General features: G+C 37.7%; 1 long non-coding RNA gene across 1 annotated transcript in view; it reads right to left on the reverse strand.

The window, feature by feature from the left end:
* The window catches only part of LOC121483515, a 135889-nt gene extending 124874 nt beyond the window's left edge, over positions 1 to 11015 (reverse strand). Inside the window, exon 1 of the long non-coding RNA XR_005985740.1 lies at positions 10900 to 11015. This is a non-coding gene — a long non-coding RNA (uncharacterized LOC121483515). The remainder of the gene's footprint in view (positions 1 to 10899) is intronic.
* Between the last annotated feature and the right edge of the window lie 10380 nt (positions 11016 to 21395).

Genomic DNA, 21395 nt, shown 5'->3' on the forward strand with positions numbered 1-21395 from the left:
TAAAGGGCTAGTTTCCAAAATCTATAAAGAACTTATTAAACTCAACACCAAAGAAACAAACAATCCAATCATGAAATGGGCAAAAGACATGAAGAGAAATCTCACAGAGGAAGACATAGACATGGCCAACATGCACATGAGAAAATGCTCTGCATCACTTGCCATCAGGGAAATACAAATCAAAACCACAATGAGATACCACCTCACACCAGTGAGAATGGGGAAAATTAACAAGGCAGGAAACAACAAATGTTGGAGAGGATGCGGAGAAAAGGGAACCCTCTTACACTGTTGGTGGGAATGTGAACTGGTGCAGCCACTCTGGAAAACTGTGTGGAGGTTCCTCAAAGAGTTAAAAATAGACCTGCCCTACGACCCAGCAATTGCACTGTTGGGGATTTACCCCAAAGATTCAGATGCAATGAAACGTCGGGACACCTGCACCCCGATGTTTCTATCAGCAATGGCCACAATAGCCAAACTGTGGAAGGAGCCTCGGTGTCCATCGAAAGATGAATGGATAAAGAAGATGTGGTTTATGTATACAATGGAATATTACTCAGCAATTAGAAACGACAAATACCCACCATTTGCTTCAACGTGGATGGAACTGGAGGGTATTATGCTGAGTGAAATAAGTCAATCGGAGAAGGACAAACAGTGTATGTTCTCATTCATTTGGGGAATATGAATAATAGTGAAAGGGAATATAAAGGAATGGAAAAGAAATGTTGGGAAATATCAGGAAGGGAGACAGAACATAAAGACTCCTAACTCGGGGAAACGAACTAGGGGTGATGGAAGGGGAGGAGGGCGGGTGTTGGAGGGGAATGGGTGACGGGCACTGAGGTGGACACTTGACGGGTTGAGCACTGGGTGTTTTTCTGTATGTTGGTAAATTAAACACCAATAAAAGTTAATTAAAAAAAAAAATAAATTCTTAAACTTATAAAAAAAATATATATATATGCCCCGAATGTGGGAGCTGCCAAACATATAAATCAATTAACAACGAAAATTAAGGCATACTTAGATAATAATACAGTTATACTTGGTGACTTCAATCTAGCGCTTCCTATACTCGATAGGTCTTCTAAGCACAACATCTCCAAAGAAACGAGAGCTTTAAATGACACACTGGATCAGATGGATTTCACAGATACCTACAGAACTTTACATCCAAACTCAACTGAATACACATTCTTTTCAAGTGCTCATGGAACTTTCTTGATAATACACCACATACTGGGTCACAAATTGGGTCTGAACCGAAACCAAAAGATTGGGATCGTCCCCTGCATATTCTCAGACCATAATGCCTTGAAATTAGAAGTAAATCACAACAAGAAGTTTGGAAGGACCTCAAACACGTGGAGGTTAAGGACCATCCTGCTAAAAGATGAAAGGGTCAACCAGGAAATTAAGGAAGAATTAAAAAGATTCATGGAAACTAATGAGAATAAAGATGCAACCCTTCAAAATCTTTGGCATACAGCAAAAGCAGTCCTGGGGGGAAATACATCACAATACAAGCATCCATTCAAAAACTGGAAAGAACTCAAATACAAAAGCTCACCTTACACATAAAGGAGCTAGAGAAAAAACAGCAAAGAGATCCTACACCCAGCAGAAGAAGAGAGTTAATAAAAATTCGAGCAGAACTCAACGAAATTGAGACCAGAAGAACTATGGAACAGATCAACAGAACCAGGAGTTGGTTCTTTGAAAGAATTAATAAGATAGATAAACCATTAGCCAACCTTATTAAAAAGAAGAGAGAGAAGACTCAAATTAATAAAATCATGAATGAGAAAGGGGAGATCACTACCAACACCAAGGAAATGCAAATGATTTTAAAAACATATTATGAACAGCTATACGCCAATAAATTAGGCAATCTAGAAGAAATGGATGCATTCCTGGAAAGCCACAAACTACCAAAACTGGAACAGGAAGAAAGAGAAAACCTGAACAGGCCAATAACCAGGGAGGAAATTGAAGCAGTCATCAAAAACCTCCCAAGACACAACAGTCCAGGGCCAGATGGCTTCCCAGGGGAATTCTATCAAACGTTTAAAGAAGAAACCATACCTATTCTACTAAAGCTGTTTGGAAAGATAGAAAGAGATGGAGTACTTCCAAATTCGTTCTATGAGGCCAGCATCACCTTAATTCCAAAACCAGACAAAGAGCCCACCAAAAAGGAGAATTACAGACCAATATCCCTGATGAACATGGATGCAAAAAATTCTCAACAAGATACTAGCCAATAGGATCCAATAGTACATTAAGAAAATTATTCACCATGACCAAGTAGGATTTATCCCCGGGATGCAAGGCTGGTTCAACACTGGTAAAACAATCAATGTGATTCATCATATCAGCAAGAGAAAAACCAAGAACCATATGATCCTCTCATTAGATGCAGAGAAAGCATTTGACAAAATACAGCATCCATTCCTGATCAAAACTCTTCGGAGTGTAGGGATAGAGGGAACATTCCTCAACATCTTAAAAGCCATCTACGAAAAGCCCACAGCAAATATAATTCTCAATGGGGAATCACTGGAAGCCTTTCCCCTAAGATCAGGAACAAGACAGGGATATCCACTCTCACCACTGCTATTCAACATAGTACTGGAAGTCCTGGCCTCAGCAATCAGACAACAAAAAGACATTAAAGGCATTCAAATTGGCAAAAAAGAAGTCAAACTCTCACTCTTCACAGATGACATGATACTCTACATAGAAAACCCAAAAGCCTCCACCCCAAGATTGCTAGAACTCATACAGCAATTTGCTAGCGTGGCAGGATACAAAATCAATGCCCAGAAATCAATGGCATTTCTATGCACTAACAAGGAGACTGAAGAAAGAGAAATCAAGGAGTCAATCCCATTTAGAATTGCACCCAAAAGCATAAGATACCTAGGAATAAACCTACCCAAAGAGGTAAAGGATCTAGACCCTAAAAAGTATAGAACACTTCTGAAAGAAATTGAGGAAGACACAAAGAGATGGAAAAATTTTCCATGCTCATGGATTGGCAGAATTAATATTGTGAAAATGTCAATGTTACCCAGGGCAATTTACACATTCAATGCAATCCCTATCAAAATACCAGGGACTTTCTTCAGAGAGTTAGAACAAATTATTTTAAGATTTGTGTGAAACCAGAAAAGACCCTGAATAGCCAGGGGAATTTTAAAAAAGAAAACCATATCTGGGGGCATCACAATGCCAGATTTCAGGTTGTACTACAAAGCTGTGGTCATCAAGACAGTGTGGTACTGGCACAAAAACAGACACATAGATCAATGGAACAGAACAGAGAACCCAGAAGTGGACCCTTAACTTTATGGTCAACTAATATTCGATAAAGGAGGAAAGACTATCCATTGGAAGAAAGACAGTCTCTTCAATAAATGGTGCTGGGAAAATTGGACATCCACATGCAGAAGAATGAAACTAGACCACTCTCTTTCACCACACACAAAGATAAACTCAAAATGGATGAAAGATCTAAATGTGAGATAAGATTCCATCAAAATCCTAGAGGAGAACACAGGCAACACCCTTTTTGAACTCGGCTACAGTAACTTCTTGCAAGATACATCCAGGAAGGCAAAAGAAACAAAGGCAACAATGAACTATTGGGACTTCATCAAGATAAGAAGCTTTTGCACAGCAAAGGATACAGTCAACAAAACTAAAAGACACCCTACAGAATGGGAGAAGATATTTGCAAATGACGTATCAGATAAAGGTCTAGTTTCCAAGATCTATAAAGATCTTATTAAACTCAACACCAAAGAAACAAACAATCCAATCACGAAATGGGCAAAAGACATGAAGAGAAATCTCACAGAGGAAGACATGGACATGGCCAACACGCACATGAGAAAATGCTCTGCATCACTTGCCATAAGGGAAATACAAATCAAAACCACAATGAGATACCACCTCACACCAGTGAGAATGGGGAAAATTAACAAGGCAGGAAACCACCAATGTTGGAGAGGATGTGGAGAAAAGAGAACCCTCTTACACTGTTGGTGGGAATGTGAACTGGTGCAGCCACTCTGGAAAACTGTGTGGAGGTTCCTCAGAGTTAAAAATAGACCTGCCCTACGACCCAGCAATTGCACTGCTGGGGATTTACCACAAAGATACAGCTGCAATGAAACGCCGGGACACCTGCACCCCGATGTTTCTAGCAGCAATGTCCACAAGAGGCAAACTGTGGATGGAGCCTCGGTGTCCATCGAAAGATGAATGGATAAAGAAGATGTGGTTTATGTATACAATGGAATATTCCTCAGCCATTAGAAATGACAAATACCCACCATTTGCTTCAACTTGGATGGAACTGGTGGGTATTATGCTGAGTGAAGTAACTCAATCGGAGAAGGACAAACATTATATGTTCTCATTCATTTGGGGAATATAAATAATAGTGAAAGGGAATATAAGGGAAGGGAGAAGAAATGTGTGGGAAATATCAGAAAGGGAGACAGAATATAAAGACTCCTAACTCTGGGAAACGAACTAGGGGTGGTGGAAGGGGAGGAGGGCGGAGGGTGGGGGTGAATGGGTGAGGGGCACTGAGAGGGGCACTTGACGGGATGAGCACTGGGTGTTATTCTGTATGTTGGTAAATTGGACACCAATAAAAAATAAATTTATTAAAAATAAAATAAAATAAAATGGATGGACTGATACATCTAGTTACATGTAGCTTTTGTAGAGATTAGGAAGTGAGGCTCTCTTAGAAGGTCATTGCAATTTTCTCCTAATATACCTTGCTTTGACACCTCAAAAAGAAACTTCTTTTGAATTGCATATTTGCTTTTAATTTCAGTACCTTCTATTTGTTACTCTGTGTATGCATCATTAAGTATGCAGTTTTGTCTTAAACAATGGAGCAAATTTTATAATGTGAAGATTACCATTCAAAAATAATGATGTACCTCTAGAGAAGGGTTGTGATTCAGTTTTATGTGTGACTTTGAATTATTCTCACCCAAATTACCAAACCTCAAAAATCCTGAAAGCCAGTGTCAGATTTTTTTTAGCTTGAAGCAAGCTTAGAGATCATCTAATTTCTTTTTTTTTTTTTTGAGATTAAAAAAAAATAATCTCTACACCCAACATGGGGCTCAAACACACAAGCATGAATGAGATCAAGAGTTGCATGCTCCACCAACCGAGCCAGATAGGTGCCCCGCTGATTTCTTATTTTATAGAAAACAAAGATTTATTAAAATTATATATGTAACCTGGGATCATACAGCAGTCTCACAATCAGTCTTTCCAATGCTTTTGTGAGATAATGAAATGTACCATACACAGGCTGCAGAGGATACTATTCTGGATAGCATATGATAACAAAATCCTCTACTCATTGGTGGAGCAACTATTTTCTTTCTGTAAAGCAAGAGCAGATTAGAGCAGTGACTACTTGTGCTACCCCTTAGCTATAAATTTAGCTCAGATCTTTTTTTAAAAAAGTCTATTTGGTAATTACACAATATCACAACGATTAGGGATGAGTCACTCTACATACAGGAAAATTGGTATTGAGATTAATTTGTGTTAATCAAGCATAATGGGCTGACCATGAGCAATGACAGCAGCTAATAGAAATACACGATCAAGTTAGGAGAGTGGTGGTACTTTTTTCCTAATAAGTCCATTTGGATTGAAACAGACTCCCTCAACCCCTGTGCTACCATCATAGACCTGTCAATCCTTCAAACTCCCTAAGGCCTATGCTTCCTAAGCTTTGACAATATCTAGAAGAAACTAAAAAATGATTTCATAATTCTTTCAAAAAAATCTTCTGGCATTTAGTGTCTTGTTAGGCACCTAAGCAGCAGATAAATCTCAGCTTCATAAAATCTGACTTTTTGGCTCTGCTTTCAATGGAGATGAAACCAAAGAAAAAGACTGTCAATTTCTGACACCATCATGATTTCCTGCAAAATTATGTGAATATATTATTGTCATTCTGATGTGGACCCCTCTAGCTTTTCCTTTGTGGACTTCGAGAGAATAGTTACTAATAGACTTCCCTGGGAATGCAGTGGTTTGTCTACTGATGACTCATCTTTCCGTACAATCTCTGCTTTTCAGAATGTGTCTATTGCCTCCAATTCTCCAAGCACAACCTCCCCCGTTTCCTCCCCTATCTCTCAACCACAAAATGCAAAAGGGAATTTAAACTAACACAATTTCATTTGATTTCATCTTGAATGCACACAGCCCTTTTCAATCAGCCTTCCAGACCATTAATGTACATGCAATAAGTATCTCCAGCAATGTCTAATTTTGGTGTTATAGTTACACAAATAATATTGGGTTACACATCTTAACTCTTTTCATTTCCTTTTCTTTTCACTCAACATTATGCTGTTGAAACCTACACTGATTCCATTTTTTACTACCATATAATATTCCATCCTCTGCACATACCTTACTTTATGCATTTCTCTACTTGCATTTAGATGGCATCTTATACTTCTCTGTTACTAACACTGCTATCATGAACATACTTTTATGTGTGTTTGTGTGCCTAGACAGTAATTTCTCTGGGCTCAATACTCAGGAGTGGAATTCCTGGGTCCTGGGAAATTCACATTTCTGTTTTTGCTAGAAACTTCCAAATATCTTTTTATAATAGCTGCCATCAGTTTACATTTCCATCAAGCATACTTGAAGATTCCTGATTATGCATATCTTTTCTAGCACTGTATAGTATCCATTTTTTGAAGTTTGGGCTGTGAGCATAAAGCAAAATAATGTTGCTGTTTCATCTCACATATTTTTGATTACTTTTTTTAGATATATATTTTTTATTGAAGTTCGATTTGCCAACATATAGTATTAACACCCAGTGCTCATCCCATCAAATGCCCTCCTCAGTGTCTGTCACCCATATTTCTAATTACTAGTGAAACTGATCATCCCTTCATACATATATTGTGCATCATGCTGCCTTTCTGTGAACCACCTTTTCATAATCTTTACCCAGTTTTCTATACTGCAGAGTCCATTTGTCTTGCTGACTTGTACAAGTTTCTTATATATCTAGACTAACTATTCTCAGTGGAGATAGTATTCCTTTCAAGAGGATATTTTGGAAATTAGTGGGGGCGTGTTTAGTTATCCCAATGGTCAGAGGGTATTATTGGATTTTTGGGAGTGAGGGCCAGGAATGTTAGACATCTTACACACACACAAAATATTCCTTTATCCCTCCTAACTTTCTTTTTTTTTTTAAGATTTTATTCATTTATTCATGAGAGACACAGAGAGAGAGAGAGGCAGATACACAGGCAGAGGGAGAAGCAGGCTCCATGCAGGGAGCCTGACGTGGGACTTGATCCCAGGTCTCCAGAATCAGGCCCTGGACTGAAGGTGGTGCTAAACCGCTGAGCCACCCCGGTTGCCCTATCTCTCCTAACTTTCTTTTTTTTCTTTTTCTTTTTTCTCTCCTAACTTTAAAATGTCTTGTCAGATACTTAAGGAGATGACAGATCTGTTTGTATATGAAACACAGTAGATTCTGAGTTCAGATCATTTAAAGCACAAAGTAGTCCTGAATCTTGTTCAGGAATGCAACTCTCTTTTGTTTGAATGATTACCTAGGTTCGCTTATCATTTTGGAAAGGCAGGTAACCAAAGGCAACAAGGCTCAAGAATTTGTGACTCCAATAAAACATGCCTAGTTTACTTAAAATAAAACATACATTAATTTACATTTGTAGCTGTACCATTCCTAGTGATTCTATGTCTGTGTGCAACTATCTCTCTACTTCCTATGTCTTCTAATATATTTGGCCCTTTTGAAACACAAAAGTGAAACACACTTTTTATTTCTTTTGATATGACAATTAGGACATTGTAATAATTATTTTTAATGATGTGTGTTGGTAGATAATATTATCTACAAGTTTTATTTTGGGGTAATATAAGGTGGTTACACAACAATTTTTTAAAAGAGACCATTAGATCTGAAAGGATTGAGATGTACTGTTCCAAATATTAATCTGTTTGTGTTTTTGACATTGCAAATGATTTTCCCCTAATATGTCCCTCATCTTTCTTGGTCTGTGGTGTCTTCTAATGAATTGTGCCTTGACTTTTGATGTGGTCAAGTGTAACTCTTCCCATTATATTTTGTGCTTGCTGCATCTTAAGGAATCCTCTTGAAAGCCAACAACAAATGGATCTTCTATATTTTCTTCCAATAAAGTTACAACTTTGCCTTCCATTGGGGGCTTTTTGTACATGATGACAGGTACAGGTTTCATTTCATTTTCTCAATATGGTTAAGTCCATTTTTCTAATTACCACTTATTAAATAATCTGTCCTTGATTTGATACAACTTTGTAATATATTTTAAAATTGTGTAGGGCAAGACCCTTCTTTGGTCTTATTTTTTAGAATTATATTAGTTATTTGTGGACATTCACTTTCTCCTATACATCTTAGAGTCTGTATGCACAATTACTCCCAAAATACAGTGGGATTTTTGTTGTAATTGCATCAAAGCTGTAGACCATTTCGGGTAGAAATGAATACAAAAAGATTTTGTGTACTTCTATTTATTAAGGCATTCTTCAAAGTCCTTTGTAAGCATTTAAATTTTCTTCATTAGATTTTGTGTTTTGTGATTAGATTAAGTTTCAGATGCTATACAGTGGTGCCTACTATTATAAATTGCATCTTATTCTCTACTGTGTTTTCTAATTGGTTATTATTGATCTAGAGAAATGCTACGGGTTTTTATGTTGACTTGTGTTAAGCAACTTTTTTGAACTCTTCAGGTAGTTCTAATAGTTTGGGAATTCTCTTCTACCTTCTATGTAACTTAGAGGCTGGACAGGGAAGTGTCACCCACCTCCTACCATTTCTGGAAGGAGAATCAGAAATATTTTGGTTATTAGCTATAATAAATACCATATTTGATGATGAATATGAGGTAATATATACCTTCAAGTTTCTCTAAGTCCATTACTCACACCCACAAATAACTACAAAGTGGGCAGATATGATAAAAGCCAAAGAGTAATTAAATAAAATACTGTGGGACTTTAGAGGAGGAAGAGATCTATTGGGTCATGGTGCCCTAAAAGCATAACACTCCTTCTTTAAAGGTACTCCCCTTACTTCTAGTTGGTGGGACTAAATTGATCTTTATGGGGATTGTGTCCATTATGTAGACATGAACTTCAGAAACCTCACACTATACATAAGCAGAAAGATTTCCAGGTGCACTGCATAGACAAGGGAAAAATAAATGTGAGATGAGGCTAGAAGATTCATCAACCATTGGGCTCAAGCTATGATTTAGCTTAGAAGGGGGAATACATTTTTGGTTCATATAGTCAAGTCAGCTCAACTGCTGCTATTGTTGAGCTACTCTGGAGCCTCTATCTATTTCAGATTGGCTTCCAAATATGTGGACTCATATCTGAAATGTTTCCCACCAACACTGGCAAAGTGAAAGTGACTCATTGTAAACTTTTCAGAGATGATAGTTAGACCTTGAGCATCAAAATTGATTATACTTTGAAGCTATTTGCAGTATGAGTTCGCCGAATTACTGTTCAATTCCTATTAATCATGCTTCTGAGAACTTCTCAGTGGATTGGAATTATGGCATGTTTTATTTATTCATTTATCAATGATGGGGCTATTAGAATGTCAATTCCAAGCCTCATTATATGTGTAGCTTCTTAGATGCTTTTGCTTTTGTATTTGTGGATTTCTAATTCTTTCATTATTTTGTAACCCTTGCTAATCCTTAGCTGAGCTCCCAGCCCACTTTCTGCTCTCCAGTTCTGAGACCAGTTTCCTTAGTTCAAATTACCCTGACCAGACTCAAGTGTACACAGATTTCTTAGCTCATGAAATTCCAATCCCAGTCCCAGTGATCGCCTCAATTGTGTGAGGTCTAAGCGCCCCCAAGTCCACTTATGGCACCCTCAAATGCATATTCTTCTCAGTACTATTTGTCTGTGCATATGGTCCTCATGGAGAGATGCTCCAAAGAAGAGTTCCCAGGAATTTCCTCAGCCATTGTATTTGGCTGCGGGGAAGCTTATATTTATTAGATCTTTATGTCATTTAGGGAAAAGGATAGGAGATGTAAAAGCTTAAAGGAGCATTTTGAGGACAGCTGAGAGAAATCATAGTTACTTTGTACTGGCAACAGTTTTATTGTTCTCAAATCCAATTAACTGTCTTTATACCATAGGTTAATTGTTAAAAGAAATTACTTATCATTAGTTTCATTTTCTCTACTCATTCTTAGGTGGTGACCTCCCTTCTTTTACTGAGAAAATAGAAGCAACCAGAAGAGAATTTACCTACCTTCAGATATACTAACCCAATTACATTGTACACACACTACCTCATCCTTTTTTCCTATGTAACAGCAACCTTTGCACACTTGTCCTGGACCCCTGTGCAAGGCTTACAATCAGCACCCCTCTATACTGTGTCATTATATGCAGATGAGAGTGCTCTATGACAAGCAGAGAAAACAAACATGCTATGAAATCTCCCTGTCAAAAAAAAAAAACAACAACAAAAAACTCTTCTTAGACTATACAACCACCCAAAGAAACCCTTCTTTGACTATATAACTACTCTTCACACTCCTCCCTCCACCTGTATTAGTTATCTAGGGCTGTGTAACAAATTCCCCAAAACTTAGTAGCTAGAAATGACATGGATTTATCTCATGGTTCATCTGGATCAGGAAGTTGGGAGCAACTTAGTTAGTGACTATAGCTCAGGTTCTCTCATGAGGCTGTGATCAAGTTGCTAGCCAGGGCTGCAGTCCCACCACCAAGGGAGCTGAAGGATTCATTTTCAAGTTCACTCACCAAGTTGTTGGGAGGCCTTGTTTCTCGTGGGTTATTGGAGTGCAGTCCTTAGTTCCTTGCCACACTACTTGGTCCTCTCCAGAGTTGGAATGGCAGCTCGCTTCTCCCAGCACCAGTGTTCAGAGAGACGGAGAAAGAGAAAAGCCAAGAAAGAAGCTACAGCCTTTATGTAAATTAATCTTCCTGAAGTGACACCCTATCACTTCTGCCGCATTCTATTCTTAGGAGTGAGTCACTATATCCAGCCGGAACTTGAGGGGAGAGGCTTACACAGGGGTGTGAATACCAAGTCAGGGAATTAGGGGAGAGTACGTACTTCAGAGGCTCACTACCACACTCCCCTCAAAGGTGTAGTGTAGACTTACTATCTTCATTTTCTCACTTCCCACACCTAGAAGGTTTTTTCCTCCTCCACTCTTTTGGAACAACCTTCACCTTGCCAAATCTAACGATCGATTCTAAGTCCTCATATTAAGGATTTATCAACATTTGACAGTTAATCATATCCTGTTTCTTGAAACATTTTCTTCACTTGACTTCTAGGACTCCACAGTCCCATGATTCTCCTGATACGCCACTGGCTTTTCCCTTTCAACTTCCTTTGTTGGCTCTCTTCATCTAATCTCTAAATATTGGAGTCTCTAAGGGATTTCCTCTGGGGCTCTCTTACCAAGGTTATATCATCCAGACTCACATCTAATAATCACCTAAATCTTAAAATGCCCCAAATAAAACCCTTGATTTCTACCCATAAAACTGATTTCCCCAGTGTTCCCCATCTCATTGAACAGTACCACCATAAACCATATTGCTTCCGTAAAGATCCTCAGTGTCTTCATGCTTTCTCTCTCATTTCGTACCCAGATTCAATGTTTCTGCAAATTTATTGTACTCTACCTTCAAAAATATCCCAAATTCAACCCCCACTCACCCATCACACCACTGGCATTTTGGTGCAACATACGAAGATTTATGAAACTAAAGCAGTGCTTTAAATGAAATTTACAGCTGTAAATACCTAATTTCTCTTTATTGATATTCTCTATGTGATGATACATGGGCCTCCTGGTTTCCTTTTGCTCCTTGTCCACACTTCCTTTTAGATCTTGAGTATACTCAAGATAGTTGATTTAAAGTTTACTGAAGTACATCTGTGCTTCTTCAGGGACAGTTTCCATTGACGACTTTTCTGCCTGTCAGTGGGCCATATTTTTTTTGTTTCTTTGCATGTCTCACAACTTGTTGAAATCTGGGCATTTTATACAAAACAATGTGACAGGGCCAGAAATCGGCTTCTTCCTCCTCCCTGGGGTTTGATATTTTTGCTGTCTGTTGTTTGCTGGTCTAGTTACTTTCCCGAACCAATTTTCTGAGGTTTTGTGTCTATTATAAGTAAATTCTTTGTGGTGTGTGGCCATTTAAGTCTCTGCTTAGTTAGATTATTGGTCAACTAAAGACTACCCAGAGATTCCCTAAACGCTGGAACTAAAGGCTCCCCGTGTTAGCCTAGGGGCTCTGCTTTCCTGTTCAGGCACTCGAGACTGTTTGCCACACTGCTTTAGTCTTTACTTCCTGCTTGTGAAGAGTTTAACTCAAGGTGGCAACTTAGCATGTTCTCATTTTGTACAGAGCATTCACAAAATCCTAGCTAGGAATGCACACTTCTCTACACATGTGCAGCATAACCTTTTAGATTTTCTGGAAACTGTCAGTTCTTCAAAGTCCCATATGGACATCTTATTCCCAAGCTTTCCTTTTTATTTATTTATTTATTTATTTATTTATTTATTTATTTATTCATTTATTTGAGAGACAGAGAGAACATGAGCGGGGGACAGAGGGAGAGGGAGAAGTGGACTCCATGCTGAGCAGGGAGCCTGATGTTGGGCTCGATCCCAGAATCCCGAGATCATAACCTGAGCTACTGGCAGACACTTAACCAACTGAGCCACCCAGGCGCCCCTCAAACTTTTCTTTTAAGCTTTTTGGTTGGCCTATTGTGGCCCTGTTACCAACTGCCTCTAACAGCTATAATTTTAAACAACTGCTATAATTGTTTTCAACAAATACCTTCAAGACAAGATAATACTGGGTGAGTTTTGAATTAGGTTAAAGAAAGTCAGGCCTCAGGAATGGAGTCTTCTCGTGTGTTTTACGCTGGTCTCAGCCTATTATTAGAAATGTTATGGGCTAGAAGTCTCTGGAGATCCTTCTGTAGACATCTTTTTCCCAATCAATATTAGGACTGACCCTTGTAGTTCTTATTATTGAAAGATTCTGTCCAGCGACAACCCTCAGGAAACTTTGAAAAATACAGGTTTATTACTTCTAAAAGTAGGATATCACACAGCACACCTGGGGCCACACAGGTTGGGGGAGGGGGTGAGGAGAGAGAAAGTGAGGGAGCAAATGGGCTGAGGCTCTGCTTTTATTGGGGTCAAAAGCGGAGCATAGGGTTTCATGGGCTCATTTCTATTGGTAAATTTAAAACATAAGAGCAAGAATTTAAAGAGTGGGGAAAAGACAAGTGGCCCAAATGGTCAGTTACTGAAATCAACCAACAGCCCCAAAACCAAGGAGCTTCAGTGCAGGGAGATCTTTGTCTACTCATGTGGCTAACAATGTTTTAATTCCAGATAGATAGCCTGATAGCCAGCTTTGAAGTGGATGCCTCAGCAACCAAAGCTTAAGTCAAGCACTTGTGTTAACAAAACAGAAAAAAACCCTCATAACTGTCAGGGCTTATACTACACAGGGAATGCCAGATTAAACAATGATGGGAATGGGACTGCATTCTCTGGTGGCAGCCAGACTGTTGCCTTTCACTTTGGTTGCAGGTTGTTAGTTCTTTAGGCTACTGTTGAGCAGAGAAGAGAGGCTGAGGAATGGGGCAGATTAAAATGCCACAAAGCTGGGGTGCTTGGGTGACTTAGTCAGTGAGGCATCTGAGGCCTTAGGCTCAGGTCATGATCTCAGGGTCCGGGAATGACCCATGACCCAGTGTCGGGCTCCCTGCTCAGCAGAGAGCCTGCTTCTCCCTCCCCTCTCTGTTCATGCTCTCTCTCTCAAATAATTAAATAAAATCTTTAAAATATTAAACTTTAAAATGCCACAAAGCTCTCTGTCCTGACCAAGATTCAGCTTTTTTTCTTAAATAAATGTTCCCAGATTGTTCCACGCCTTTGGTTAATTTCCAGAGTTCTGAAAACTGATACTGACAGTTTTTGCTAGTGTTTTCATTGCTTTTATGGAGGAAAAGGGTTTCAAAATTCCTTACTCCACTATTCCCGCCGATGTCCCTTAATTGCTGTTGTTTTGACTAGAATGTTCCTTCTGTGAATATTTGCATAGTTGTCTACCTCACTTCAGTCAGATCTTTGCTAACATTGTCACTCCTCAGACTGACCTTTTCTCATCTACTCTTTCTGAAATAGCCCCATCATCCTACCCTGCTATATTGTCCTCATAGCACTTGACATTGTGCTATATACTTAATCATTGTCTTTCCCTCTAGACTAGAGTCACTCAGTAAGGAGGAGGACTGTAAATTTTCTTTACAGTTTTAACTCCTTCATATAGCACTCTCTGGCATTTAGTAGAAACTCAATAATTATTTGTGGAATGAATAAATAATTGGAACTATTTAATTTATTCTTCCCCAAAATAAAATATCTGGCTCAACCAAATCTATTTTTCATAAAATAATAGTCATCATTTTGTAGGACTATTAATGTAGTAGATACTAATTAAATATGGAAAATCCAGAAACATAGAAAGAAAAGAATAATTACCCATAGATACTCTTGTGAACATTTTGTTATATATCATACAAATTTCTTTTACAGAATAAGATTGTTTTATTACCTGAACATATCTCTATATGTGTGTGAACCATAATTTGTTTAACCATTTCCTTATTGATGGACATTTAAGTTGCTTCTAATTTTTTTTGAAATTGTGATGAATATCTTTGTAGAAAATCTATTTTTCATTTTTATGGCTATTTCCTAAGATAAGAATCCTACAATTAAATTTTCAGGTCATGGAGGGGCACCTGACTGGCTCTGTCACTAGAGCATGCAACTCTTGATCTCAGGGTCATGAGTTTGAGCTCCATGTTGAGGATAAAGCTTACTTTTAAAAAACTAACAAATAAATAAATAAATTTATTTTCTGGTCATGGAATATATAAAATGTCATATTATTTTTATACATATTGAATTTCTCTCAAGAGATGATTTTATTAACTTATACCCTGATCAACAGTGTTGGAGCGTTCCTATTCCCTCCAAACTTTCTTTTTTTTAAAGATTTTTTAAATTTTGAGTAATCTCCACACCCAACGTGGTGGTCAAATTCACAACCTCAATATCAAGAGTTGTGTACTCTACCAAATGAGCCAGTCATTTGCCCCTCCCTCAAGGCTTTCGAACCCTGAATGCTTTCCTATTTCAAAACAATGTTTCATCTTCATGTCCATTTCTTTAAATGCTAATAAAGCTAGCAGTCTTATATTATTGAAAATGTTCATTTTGGGGACACCTGGGTGTCTCAGCGGTTGGGCGCCTGCCTTCGGCTCGGGTCATGATCCCAAGATCCGGGATCAAGTCCCACACTGGGGTCCCTGTGAGGAGCCTGCTTCTCCCTCTGCCTGTGTCTCTGCCTGTCTCTCTCAGTCTGTGTCTCTCATGAATAAATAAATCTTTAAAAAAATGTTCATTTTGATTTTATGATTACTCATCCCTTCACTTTATTTTTTTATATTTTATTTATTTATTCGTGAGAGACACAGAGAGAGAGAGGCAGAGACACAGGCAGAGGGAGAAGCAGGATCCCTGCAAGGAGCCCAATGTGGGACTCAATCCAGGACCCCGGGATCATGCCCTGAGCCAAAGGCAGATGCTCAACTGCTGAGCCACCCAGGCGTCCCGACTCATCCCTTCATTTTAAACACTTTTTAATTATTCAATTTTTCCTTATTGATGAGGGAGTACTCTTTAAGCAAATAATCCTTTATTAAACATCAAAGCTTTCATGGTTCCTCCTTTCTATTTTAATATAAATTTTAATGTTTTAATTTCTAATGCAGCCAAATATCACCATTTTATTGACATAAACATTCAATATTACTTGTTTAATTATTTATACATTTTTTGCTACTGTGAATAGATTTTTGTTCCTTATATTTTTGAAATAATAATATTGGTATATAAAAAAAGGCTTGGATATTTAAATTTTGTAAGTCTTCTTCTTTATTCTATATAGCATTATTTCTGGTGTCTGTTTAGAAAAGTTAAGAAAATATGAAAATACTTATTCATATGAAAAAGTAAGCAGCAGAACCTACCCCATTATTTATGGATCTATTTCCTAGGCAGATCCTCAAACTCTAAAACTCATAATCAAAATTAGCATGTGGTTAAATGAAATACAGAGAGTATTTGCCCAACTGCCCATGTGCTTTTCTGAAGATTGCAAGTTGTGGCTTCAAAATTTAATAAAACCAACTGCAATGGCCCTGAATTGAAAATACTCCCCCTCCTCAAAATCTGTAGCCACTCCATCCCTGGCCAAAAAAACCGAAGCTCACATTCTTATCTTGCAAAAATACAATCACTGTATGCTCTCATTAATGATTTCCCCGATGCAGTTCCTTTCCTTTTCTTTCTAATATTTTATCATGATCACTGTTCTATTTTCAGCCTCTCTCCTCTCCATTTTTTCATCAACTGTCACTTGTTTCAAGTTCTTCCTCACTTTTGCCCTGTCATTCTTGTAATAAGTCCACTTTGACTTTTCATAACTATTTATTAGTTTATTCTCTTTTATTTCCATGTTGATTATCATGTCACTTGAATAGAATGATTCATTTATTCCTTCATTCAACACACATTTATTCAGTACCTAATCTCTGCCAGACATTGTTCCTCACACTGGGGATATATCCCCAACCACGGGACCAGACAGACGATGACTCTACCTTCACAGCAGAAAAGAGATAATGATCAAACAAGACCTTCTACAATATATCAGGTGGTGATAAGCGTTATGAAGAAAAATCAAGCAGGGAAAGAGGATATTGAGTGATGATGGCAGAGAGAGGTTGCAATTTTAAGTAGGGTGGTTCAGGAAGGATGCTCTGACAAAGTAACATTTAAGAACAGACTGGAAAGAAGTTAGGGGGTAAGTCATGGCAAGATCTTCATCTGGGTAAACTATTTTCCAGACAGAGAGAACAGCACATAAAAAGTGCTGCCCTACATTAGGAATTCGTGATAATAAGAAGGCTAGTGTACCTGGTGTGGAGTGAGCAAGAGAGAGAATAAGGAGGTGAAGTCAGAGAAGTAGGGGACGGTAGAATGTGTATGACCTTGCAAAATTTTCACTTTTATTCTGAGCAAGTTTTGGGAACTTCACTTCTCCACTAAAGAACTTCACTGAAAAGGGTGACATGATCCAACTTAAATTTTAGTGATTACTCTGGCTACTAGGTGAAGAATAGGCTGATGGGGTAGGATGGATGCCTGGAAACTATTAGAGAAAAGGCGATAGTCTAGATAAGAGATGACAATGTTGGCTATGACTAGGATGCTTGTGGCAGAAGGGTTCTCTCTATTTTGAAAACAGAACTGATAATAGTTACTCACGGGCAGGATTTAAATTATGAGAGAAAGGGGATCAACTGAAGGGTGAAGTATTTCTCTGTTTTAGGCCTGAACAACTGGGTTAATGGCTTATCTGTTAAGCAGATGGGGAAGTCTGGGGAAACACAGGTTTTGGGGTCGAAAAGGACTCAAGAATTCTGCCTTGTATGCAGTTTAAGTTTCCAAATAAACATCCAAGTGGAGATGCATGTAGACAGTTCAAAATACGAAGAATAAGTTCAGGGGTATGTCCAGGCTAGATGTAAGTTCAAGATTTATCTATTTTTTAAAGCCATTGGGTTAGATGTCACCATATACTTTTGCATATGAAGACAGATCTCAAACTCTGAGCCCTGGAGCACTCCAACACTCAGGAAAATGAGGAAGACCCAGAAATGGAGCCAGAAAGGAGTAGCCCATGAGGTATACAGACAACCAAGTAGTGTCACAGGAGCCAAAAAAAGAGAGAATTTCAAGGAGGGATTGACTTCTATGCTCTAAAATTAATATCTCGTTTATTTATTATTGCATTGTCTAGAAACTCCAACAGTGACAATATTAACAGTTAAAATTCATTAAGTACTTAGTATGAATTAGACATGGGGTAAGCCTTTTCCATGTATTATACAATTTAGTCCTCATATTAATCTTAGGGGTAAGCAAAAATTATCCTCATTTTCAGATGCAAATCTAAAGGCCAGATAAATTACATTGCTTGCTTAAAATTTCACAGTTTATGAGCCTTGGATTTGTATTCGAACTCTGGAATTCAGAAGTCAGAATCTGTGTTCCTAAGCATTATCCATTTTGCCAAAGTAGTATTAATTATTAGTAATGTTAATCGTAGTCATTTTTGGTTTTGTAATACCTTTTACACTTATGTATTGAGTATGATGCTGGCTGTTGGCACATACATTAGATGATAGAGAAATAGACATAATCATGCTATGAAAATGTAAAAAAAAGACTTACTTCTAATTTAGTACAAGTTTTTATTGGGAATAAATGCTGAAAAACTTTTAAAGACCAATTTGGGGCTTTTTAGGGTAAACATCGACAAGATTATTTTAAAATGTATAAGGAAATTCAAAGTATCTAGAATAACTAAAACAAATTTCAAAAAGAATGAAGAATCTACTTCATCTGATTTGAAGACTTAATATAAATCTACAGTAATCAAGATATTGTGGTATTGGCATAAGGATATAGACATTTACATCAATGGAATGAAACAGAGTCCAGAAATAGACCCATACATATATGATTAGTTGATTTTTGCCAAAGGTGCAAAGAAAATTCAGAGAACGGATAATCTTTTAAACAAACTGTACTGAAACAGTTGGATGCAAAACAACCTGATGCTTTCTCATACCATACATAAAAATTAACTTGAACTGCACCATAGACCTAAATCTAAGATCTAAACTTATAAAACTTACAGATTAAGGAGAAAAATCACTCCAACCCTTAGGTTAGGCAAAGATTTCTTAAAAGGGACATGAAGTGTAAGGAAAGAAAATTTGGAAAGTTGGACTTCAAAATTAAAAAGTATTGCTCTTCAAAACACATGGTTAAAAAAATGAACATGCAAGCCTTAGATTTGGAGAAATAGTTATGAAGCATACTGACAAAAATCTTACATACAGAATATACAAAGAGCTCTACAACTTACAACTCTATTAAGACAGCTCTACAGTAAAGTACACAACCAAATAAAAATCAGCAAAAGATGTGATCAGACACTTCACGAAAGAAGGTGTATGAATGGTCAGTAAGCACATGGAAAGATGCTCAGCATCATTAGTCATCAAAAAAATGCCAATTAAAACCACAAGGAGATATGACCACATACCATTAGAATGGCTAATATTTACAAAAAGATGGTAAATGACAACTGGAACAGTCACACATTTTTGATGTGAATATAAAATAGTATAACCACGTTGGAAAACAATTTAGAAACTTCTTATTATGTTAAACTTACACTTACCATGTCTCAGCAATCCCACACCTACATTTTTATCCAAGGGAAATAAAACCATATGTCTACACATAGACTTTTACATGAATGTTCATAGCAGCTTTGTCGGTAATAGCCAAAAAGTATATAAGCAATCCAAATATTCTTCAATTCATCAATGCAATGGAATACTATTAGCAATAAAAAAGGAATGAACTACCGATAAAGGATACAGTATAGATGAACCTCAAAAAAATTAGGCTGGGCAAAAGAAGCCAGACGCAATGAGCATATAGTGTATTATGCCATTTATATAATACTAGAGAAAAGACAACATAATCTATGGTGACAGAGAACAGATCAGAAGTTACCTGGAGCTAGTGCCAGATGTATGGGCTGGGGGAGGATTGACAGTGATGGGATCATGATGGGACTTTGATGGTACAAAGACACTTTCTGGGATAATAGAAAAGTTCTCTATCTTGATTGTGGTGGTGGTTATAGGAGCGTATCAATTTGTCAAAACTCAAAAAGTTGCACACTTAAAGTTGTATTTTATTGTAGATGAATAATACTGTGATATATTTTTAAAAAGACAATGTGTTTTGGCATCCATGAGGGTAATCTTATGGTTTTTCTTCTCTATTATTAATGCAAGATATATATTAATACATTTCCTAATATTTAATTCCTTGCATTTCTGAAGTAAAGCATATTTAATATTGATATAGTATTAATTTACTGTATTGCTAGATTTCAGTTTTTAGGGTAGCATTCAAGGTATTTGCATCTGTTTTCATAAAATTGGTCAGTGATTTTCATGTCCTATTATATTTGTTGGGTTTTAATGTCATAATGATAACATCATAAATAAATTTGGAAGCATTTCTAAACAGTTGAATACCAGGGATATGCACTTACTGGTTTATGTAACTGGAAAGTGCAGTGATACTAGTTTTAGGCAATACTATAGTCAGAGATACAAATGATACCATCAATTTTCTGTTGCTCCTTTTTAAAACAAATTTTATTTGAGAAAGAAGTGAGAAAGCACAAGCAAGAGGAGGAGCAGAGGGTGAGGGAGAAGCAGACTCCCCACTAAGCAGGTAGCCTGACCTGGGACTCGATCCCGGGACCCTGGGATCACGACCTGAGCCGAAGGCAGACACTTCACCGACTGAGCCACCCAGGCGCTCCTCTGTTGCTCTTAGTTCTACTTTTCTTTTGATTGGTTTCACTTCAGGCTGAATCATTGGGTGACAAAGATGGCCTACAAAACTTCTAGGCACATATCACCACACCTATTGATCCCAGAGAATAAGAGCACCTATTGTCATACCACTTCAGGAAAAGTCCCATGGAAGATCGCCTTAGCCCAGGACGTGTGTACATCCTTGAGCCAATTATATTGGGCCCGAACATGGTAGGCTAGGTCCAGGCCTGAGCCATATGCTCAGTCATGTAGTGGTCCAAGGAAAGCTCAATCTCATTAGAAGCACATAAAATAGGCTCCCAAAAGGAATAAATGGTTCTTACCAGAAAAAGAGGGGATGGGAAATGTGCTATGAACTCAAACACCATATAAATTACACTCTTATGAGCACACTTGCTCTTCTTAACTCTCTCTCCCTTTTACTCCCTGGTATTTTTTCAGAGTCTGGTATTCGAGATCAAGTTGATTACTAAAGAGTTAGATGTTTTTCTTGTGCATCTTTTCTGAGATAATTCTGAGAATTATTCGTGACATTTAAATTATCTTTTGTAAATGTATTGAACCTGTTTATTGAATGACCTGGGCTCAATAGGGATTGGAGGAAGCTCTTTGTTTCTCACCACCTTCTACTAAACTTGTTCTATCAGTGTACTCCTCTGTCTCCTTAGAGAAAATATTG

This window comes from Vulpes lagopus, chromosome X (genome assembly GCF_018345385.1).
Source record: "Vulpes lagopus strain Blue_001 chromosome X, ASM1834538v1, whole genome shotgun sequence".
In the NCBI taxonomy this organism is placed as follows: domain Eukaryota; kingdom Metazoa; phylum Chordata; class Mammalia; order Carnivora; family Canidae; genus Vulpes; species Vulpes lagopus.